This window comes from Scyliorhinus torazame, chromosome 20, assembly GCF_047496885.1.
Source record: "Scyliorhinus torazame isolate Kashiwa2021f chromosome 20, sScyTor2.1, whole genome shotgun sequence".
In the NCBI taxonomy this organism is placed as follows: domain Eukaryota; kingdom Metazoa; phylum Chordata; class Chondrichthyes; order Carcharhiniformes; family Scyliorhinidae; genus Scyliorhinus; species Scyliorhinus torazame.
Window position 1 is genome coordinate 105,159,552 of NC_092726.1, and position 7,738 is coordinate 105,167,289.

Consider the following 7,738-nt stretch of genomic DNA (forward strand, 5'->3'; position numbering starts at 1 on the left):
AAATGATAGGGAAACCTCAAGCATGATAAAACCAGCACCCTTAATACCCATTCCAGCATTTGAGGAACCTTTTACAAGGGTCCTAATCGATTGTGTAGAACCGCTTTCTGAAACAAAAAGTGTGAATCAATATCTTTTGACTGTAATGGATCTGTCTACTCGGTTTCCAGAGGCCATTCCAGTACGTAATATTACAGCTAAAAGGATTGTGGAGGAGTTACTTAAATTATTTACTAGATGTGGACGACCCACAGAAATTCAATCGGATCAAGGAACGAATTTTACTTCACAGTTATTCAACAAAGTTATGGACTGCTTAAGAATAAAACAATTTAAATCAACTGCGTACCATCCAGAATCACAGGGAGCGTTAGAAAAGTGGCATCAGACATTAAAGATAATGTTGAGTGTCTATTGTCAAGACTATCCAGAGGATTGGGATAAATGAATCCCATTCGTATTGATTGCAATTAGGGATGCACCTAATGAGTCTACCAAATTTAGTCCTTTTGAACTAACTTTTGGTCATGAGGTATGAGGACCACTTAAATTGATTGAGGAAAAATTGGTGGGTGAGAAATCGGAAATTACACGATTGGATTACGTGTCAAATGTTAGGGAACGATTAAATAGAGCAGGTGAAATGGCTAAACAACATTTGAAAGTTGCACAAAATGTGATGAAACGGGTAGCGGACAAGAAATCCAACCTTTGTAGTTTTGCCACTGGGGATAAAGTTTTGTTACCAGTGGTAGGGGAGCCTTTAAAAGCTCGGTTTTGTGGACCGTATCCGATTGAAAGGAAATTAAGTGACGTGAATTATGTGGTAAAAACACCAGATAGAAGGAAGATTCACCGAGTGTGTCATGTGAATATGCTTAAAAAGTACTTTGAAAGGGAAGGAGAGAAAAAGGAGGTTTTAATGATTCTAACTCAAAGTGACGAACCAAATCCAGATGTTTGTGAATTTTGCTCAAACCAAATTAGAAAAAGAGGATGTTCTTAAACATTGGGATGAATTGTTAAGTTACCGTCCAGAGGAAAAACGAACTGACCTGAAAGATTTATTGATATCACATCGGCAAGTTTGTAGAGATATATTGGGATGTACTAAAATGGCTATGCATGATGTAGATGTGGGAAATGCTGTTCCTATCAAACAACATCCATATAAACTTAATCCTTTAAAATTGGCATAGGTTAACAAAGAGATTGAAAGTATGCTTAAAAATGCCATAATTGAACTGGGTTGCAGCAACTGGAGCTCACCCATAGTGATGGTACCTAAAGCAGACGGTACCCAACGGTTGTGTTTGGACTACAGAAAGGTGAATACAGTTACATGAATGGACTCTTATCCTGCCCCACCATTGAAGGATTGCATTGAGAAAGTGGGATAATCTTCTTTTATTTCTAACTTCCAGGCATGGAAAGAACATTTAAAACATCGTATGGTGTTCTTCGATCGACTTCAGTAGGCGGGTTTGGTGATAAACCTAGCCGAACGTGAATTTGGAGAAGCCCGAATCACTTTCCTTGCGGAGTTTCCGTTATCCTCAAGACGAAGGGAAATAATGCGAATTCTTATCATGAATTGCTTTGGTCGAACAGTTGTGCAGAAGGTTTGTGGAGTGATTACTTGACTGATGGACTTGCTAAAGAAACGTCAAAAATTTCTAGGGACAGCGGACTTTCAACAGGCATTTGACTGCCTGAAAGCTGTGGTAACCAATGTTCCTGTATTGGAGAATTGCAAGGAGCTCTGTGGTCAGATTGACCTAAATTATATGATTCTGAAGAGAAATGCCGAAATCGAGAAGGATTTCGGTTGGAGGAAGAACAGCAAAGAAAAATGGACTATATTATTATATCTGTTAGAGGGTGTTGTTTTTTTTTTTTAAATGAAAATGTATATTTACTGTCTGCATTTCTTAGTGGATGGTGCAAACGTGAAAAATAAAACCACCTTGAAGTTCATTGTTTATTTTTTTTTCTGGGGGGCGGGGGGAGGTGTCATGTGAGAGTGCCTTTAAGACATGGATGTTTAAGCAATGTACCTTTAAGAAAACAGTGATGTCAGAGAATGGGTGGGGCTGAGCTCAGGTCAGTCATTTTGGAAGATTCAGTTTGGAAAAGCAGCTTGTGTGTGTGTGTTTCCAGAGAGCTGCAGTTTTGCAGTTTAAAAATAGCTTGGCAGTGTCTGTGTTTGCAGTGAGCTGCAGCTCTGCCATGAAAGACTATCTCTGGATCATTTGGGTGATTTAAACTCGTAATAGTAAAGCCTTTATCCTGATGTGATTCTGTTTAAAGGTGTTAAGTCTCTTGGAAGTTTGAAGGAACAATTTGAGGAATTATTTACTGTTGCAATATTTTCGGAGTTATCTTTGAAGTAAGGGGTGTTAAGAGATCCAATGTTTATTTAAGATGTTTAGTTGAGTTCATGGCATAAACATTGTTTTGTGTTTAAAAACCCACGTGTCCATAATTGTAATTCCACACCTAGGGAACAAGCGTGCGCTAGGAAAAGCAAGAAATACATTAAAGGTGGAGGTTGGTTGAACTCCATAGTACATTTTGGGGTTCTGAAAATGCCTCGCCCATAACAACTGCTTTCACATAAACATTCTCCAGGTTTAAAGGGTGTGTATTTCCCTCTTTTGGCTGCATCTGAGTCTGCCGCACCTTTTCATGGTGTTGTTTCAGCGGTTTCACACACGGCCTGGACATATTGTAATGATGCTTCATCTGCCCATATTAAGGCATACCCTTGACCACAGTACATAAGGCCACCGAGTAATAGGCAAGCGGTCTTTTCACTCCTCAATGCTCTTGCACCAGGACCCCTGTTGCAATCCCCCTGCTTCATTCACATAAAGAGTAAAGGGCTTGCTGAAATTAGAAATTTCCAACGCAGGAACTTGTTTCAAATTACGAAATGCTTGCTCCCTCTCTGGGATCCAGGTAACAACTGAAGGGGCATCCTGTAGGGTAGCCTTGCGCAATACTGTGTCCATCTCTCTACAGTCCGGGATCCTCTGCCTTCAATAGCCCACCATTCCGAGGAAGGTAACGGTTTCCTTTTCCGTGCGTGGTGTTGGAACCCTTGCTGCAGACTGTCCGCTTTCAGACCCAAGCCTCCGCTGTCCTTGCTGCAGCTGAAAGCCCAAATACTGACCAGCCTCCTGACAGAATTGCAGGTTGTCCATTGAGACCCTATGCCCTCTTTCTACAAGATGTGATAATAACAGAAGGGTATTATGTTGACAAATTAGCCCTCCCTCTGAGGCTGTCAGTATATTGAGGGAATGTTCGTCCTGCAGACAACTGGCATTCGTCCAAGTCTCTTTTAATGCTGTTAATTCCGATATGTAAAGGGAAATATATATTGACTTTCTGGGTATGGTATGGAGAAAAAGGCTGAGAAAGGATCCGTTGTTAATGGTATAGAAGACAAAATTACATTTATGTCAATGGAGCAATAGTGACAACAATTTTATTGATGGCTCTAAGATCTTGCACAAACCACCACTCGTTGGGTCTTCCTACCTTTGGAATGGGGAGTATAGGGGTGTTACGGGGGCTTTGTGTTCTCCTTAGCACCCCTTGCTGTAATAGTGCATTGTTCACTTCCTCTATCACGTTTTCTGCTTCCGTTGCCAACGTGTATAGTTTTAAGCAGGGCAGGGCAATGTTCTTCTGTATCTGCGCCCTATGCGCAGGGGCAGAATGTACTTCTCCAGCATGCTATTTATGTTGGGCCCATAGATGTGGCAGTACCTCGGTCAGGATTGAAGGGAGTAAATGCAGGCTCTCTCGGGGAGGTTGTTGTCTTTCAAATGTAGCGGCCATTGCTCCTCTTTCCAGGTCACTTTGCCCTCCTGTTTGCCATAAAATTTTATCAGGCAATTTCGTCCGTCCATTTCTAGGTAAACCCCACTGATTACTTTTTTCCTTTGGCCTCTTTGATCAGTTCTCCTATTTGCTTTGCCTCAGCGGGATGTTTTCCAGCCAATGTTAAATGGGGTTCTGAAGTTAAACCCATCCTAAAAATGTCTCTCTGACTATGGCTCAACTGTACTAACATTCCTAATCTCACAACACCGAAAAATATAAACGAGTGATATGCAATTTGGTCTGCTTTCCTTAGTGACTTTATGTTTGTAAATTGGATGCGCGCTCATCCTCATGAGCACACCAACACGTACAATGGGTCACTAGATTTTCTCGTCTGGACTATATCAGGTGTTTTAATAACTGTGCCCAAGGGTCATTAATCCTTTTTAAGACTTCCTGCAGTTTTTAACGATCGGGCGCAGGCTCACAAGTTATTACATTTTGCAGCTGGTGAGCTCGTATTTGAGACAGTTCTATAAACATTCCGTTATCAATGCGATGTATTACTGCTCCTAAGTTACAGAGTGGATGTCTGCTTAATAGGGTCAGGTGACGCTAGTTGCGGCACATCGTTCCTGGGGGTTAAATACTCCTTGGCCCCCTTGCATGACAGCCTCTTTCCCTCTATTTCCAACCAGTATTCGAGGGACTCATTTCCTTCATTCAAATGATCATTGTTATTGGGAACTCAGCCGCCATTTATGCCGTCGGGACTGCAATCCCATCACTCAAAGCTGACCAAGATGCACCATAAGAGTATTTCAGAAGCAGCAAAACGTCCCCTGGGATGCACACATTTAAGTAAATTTCCAATGATTGATTTTATCGGCATTAGCTATTCTTGGAGACGTATATTTTTTCTTTGTCAATTCAGAAAAGGTCAACTGTCTGCTGAAATGGTTAATGTTTCCTGCAGAATCTAAGCGGCGGTGAACTTGGCATGATGCCATTTACGACTTTTCACATAATATAAAAACTGATTCGTATTCAATTACTTTTATTCGTAAGGGCACATTCTTTCTTTTAAACTGATCGTAATTTCCAATGTTTCAATTCATTGGAGAAACATCAACACGCATCACTTAAGTTATAATCTCTGACTCTGACTCACAATGACAGACGATAAAAAAAATACAACCCACTTAGCACTTCATGCTTTGACTAAAATTAATTGGTTTTAACAAAACACACAGATTCTCACAGCTCACAAATATCACAGTTAACCAGTAGCCTTATCTCGTACACAAATCTGAATTCCTTTTTCGACAGGAACCCATCTGTTACATTTTTACCTTAATCTTCCATTTACTTTCACTCTCCTGTTTTTTTTGTCCGAAAGGGGGTCAGCTTCATTAGATTCCTATGCGGGACATATAGGTTCACCAACCTCATCTGTTGCTTTACGATTGTTTTTTTCCATTTTCGGACTCATTTTGACTCCCTTATCTGTCCTCTTTACGGACTTCACCTTCTTTCTCGCTCCGGATATCTTTACCGAGGCTTTGGGACGACCTGTGAGGGAGCGGCGAGTTTAGTGCTCATCGTTGCTTCTGCAAAATACTTTAGAACATATAAATAACAATAACAACAACCGCGCAAATCGGAAATCATTTACAAATACCACAGGGAGTGCACACCGCTGTTTATCATTTCACGAACTTCGAAGTCTTTTTTTATTTATTTTAATCTCTAAGGCACCTTTTTCTTCCCATGCAGCTATCATTAATTTATTAACTAAGATAACTCTCCGAGCATGAGTCACTGGCCGGTAATTAAGGCTGCCGAGCCGCAGACCCCCCTTTCAGCTGGGGTCGCGCTGTAGCTCTCTCCCTTTCAGCTGAGAGAGCCCTGTTTAGAGATTCGTTTCTAGGTTCACGTCCCTTTAAATTAGGGAAACTGCAACGACGACGCCAATTTGTCATGGAAATCATAATAAAGACAAATTCCTCGAGGTTCGATTTAAGGAAATTTATTTACACAAATATATTCGCCGAGAGAGAGTGTTCTAGCTGCAAAGCCATTGCACCGCACTCTGAGATTTGATTGCAGACAGCATGATTTTTATAATCAGGCAAGTTTATATTAAATAGACCTTGGAAAGTACGTACGATGAAACATGTAGCACGTATGTTCTTGCCCTTCGCTATAAGCAACTCTAGTACACATTTTGTTATCTTTCGGAGGACAATGTATTTTCATAATAAGGCTGAAACCAGCATATTTCAGCATTATTTCATGTATGTTCATTTCCCTTCCACACACTCTCTCCCTCTCTCTCTCACACTCTGTGTCTCACGCACTCTTCCTCTCTCACATTATCTCCCTCTCTCACACTCTCCCATTCCATCCCACACTCTCTCCCTCTCTCACACACTCTACCTCTCTCTCACATTCTCCCTCTCACAGTTTCTCCCCCTCTCACAGTTTCTTCCTCTCTCACTCCCTCCCTCTCTCACACTCTCTCTCCCTCACTGACACACACTATGCTTCTCTCGCAGACACTCCCTCTCTCACACTCTCCCTCCCTCACACTCACTCCCTCTCGCACATTCCCACCCCCTCTCACACACTTTCCCTCTCTCTCTCACACACTCTCACTCAGTCTCTCTCTCACTCTCTCACACTCTCTCTCCCTCACACACACACTCTGTGCCTCTCTCACAGACTCTCCCTCTCTCACACACTCTCCCTCCCTCACAGACTCTCCCTCTCTCACACACTCTCCCTCCCTCACACTCACTCCCTCTCGCACACTCCAACCCCCTCTCACACACTTTCTCTCTCTCCCTCTCTCACACACTATCACTCACTCACTTTCTCCATCTATCACGCACTCTCCCTCTCTCACACACTCTCCCTGTCTCACATTCTCTCCATCGAAAACTCTCCCACTCACATACTCTCCCGCTCTCACACTCTCTCCCTCTCTCACACACTCCCTACCTCTCTCACCCTCTCCCTCTCTCACACTCTCCATCTCTCACACACTCTCCCTCTGTCACTCTCGCTTCCACTCACATACTCTCCCTCTCACACACACTCTCTTCATCTTTGATACAATATCCCTATCTCACACACTCACCCTCTCTCACACACTCTCCCTCTTTGTCACTCTTTCCCTCTCTCGCACACTCTCCCTCTCTCAAAGTTTCTCCCTCTCACACACTCTCGCCCTCACTCATACTCTCTCCCTCACTCACAATCTGACAATCTCTCATACACTCTCACTCCCTTCCACACTCTCCCTCTCACGGTTTCTCCCCCTCTCACAGTTTCTCCCTCCTGCCACTTTCTCCCTCTCTCGCACACTCTCCCTCTCTCACACACATTCTCCCTCTCAAACATTCCCTCGCTCTGTCGCACTTGTCCCTCTCTCACACTCTATCCGCCTCTCACACACTCTCCCTCTCTCACAATCGCACCCCTCTCACAGTTTCTCCCTCTCTCACACACTCTCCCTCTCGTACACTCCCTCCCCCTCTCACAGTATCTCCCCCTCTCACACTCTCTCCCTCTCGCACACTCCCTCCCCCTCTCACAGTTTCTCCCACTCTCAAACTCTCTCCCTCTCTCACACTCCCCCCTCTTTCTCACTCTCTCACTCCATCACGCACTCGCCCTCTCTCCCCTCTCTCACACTCCCTCCCTCTCTCTCATTCACTCACTATCACACACTTTGCCTCTCTCACAGTTTCTCACTCTCTCACAGTTTCTCCCTCGCACACACTCTCGCCCTCACTCATACTCTCTCCCTCTCCCACGCACTCTCCTCTCACACACTCTCCCTATCTCCCTCTCTCACGCACTCTCCCTCTATTCCCCCTCTCCCACAACCTCTCCCACT

The 7,738-nt window shown here is 43.6% G+C and overlaps 1 long non-coding RNA gene across 1 annotated transcript in view; it reads left to right on the forward strand.

Moving 5' to 3' along the window:
- LOC140396765 (uncharacterized) overlaps window positions 1-2,437 on the forward strand; it is a 161,814-nt gene extending 159,377 nt beyond the window's left edge. The window contains exon 5 of the long non-coding RNA XR_011936631.1: window positions 1,425-2,437. This is a non-coding gene — a long non-coding RNA (uncharacterized lncRNA). The remainder of the gene's footprint in view (window positions 1-1,424) is intronic.
- Window positions 2,438-7,738: the final 5,301 nt, after the last annotated feature.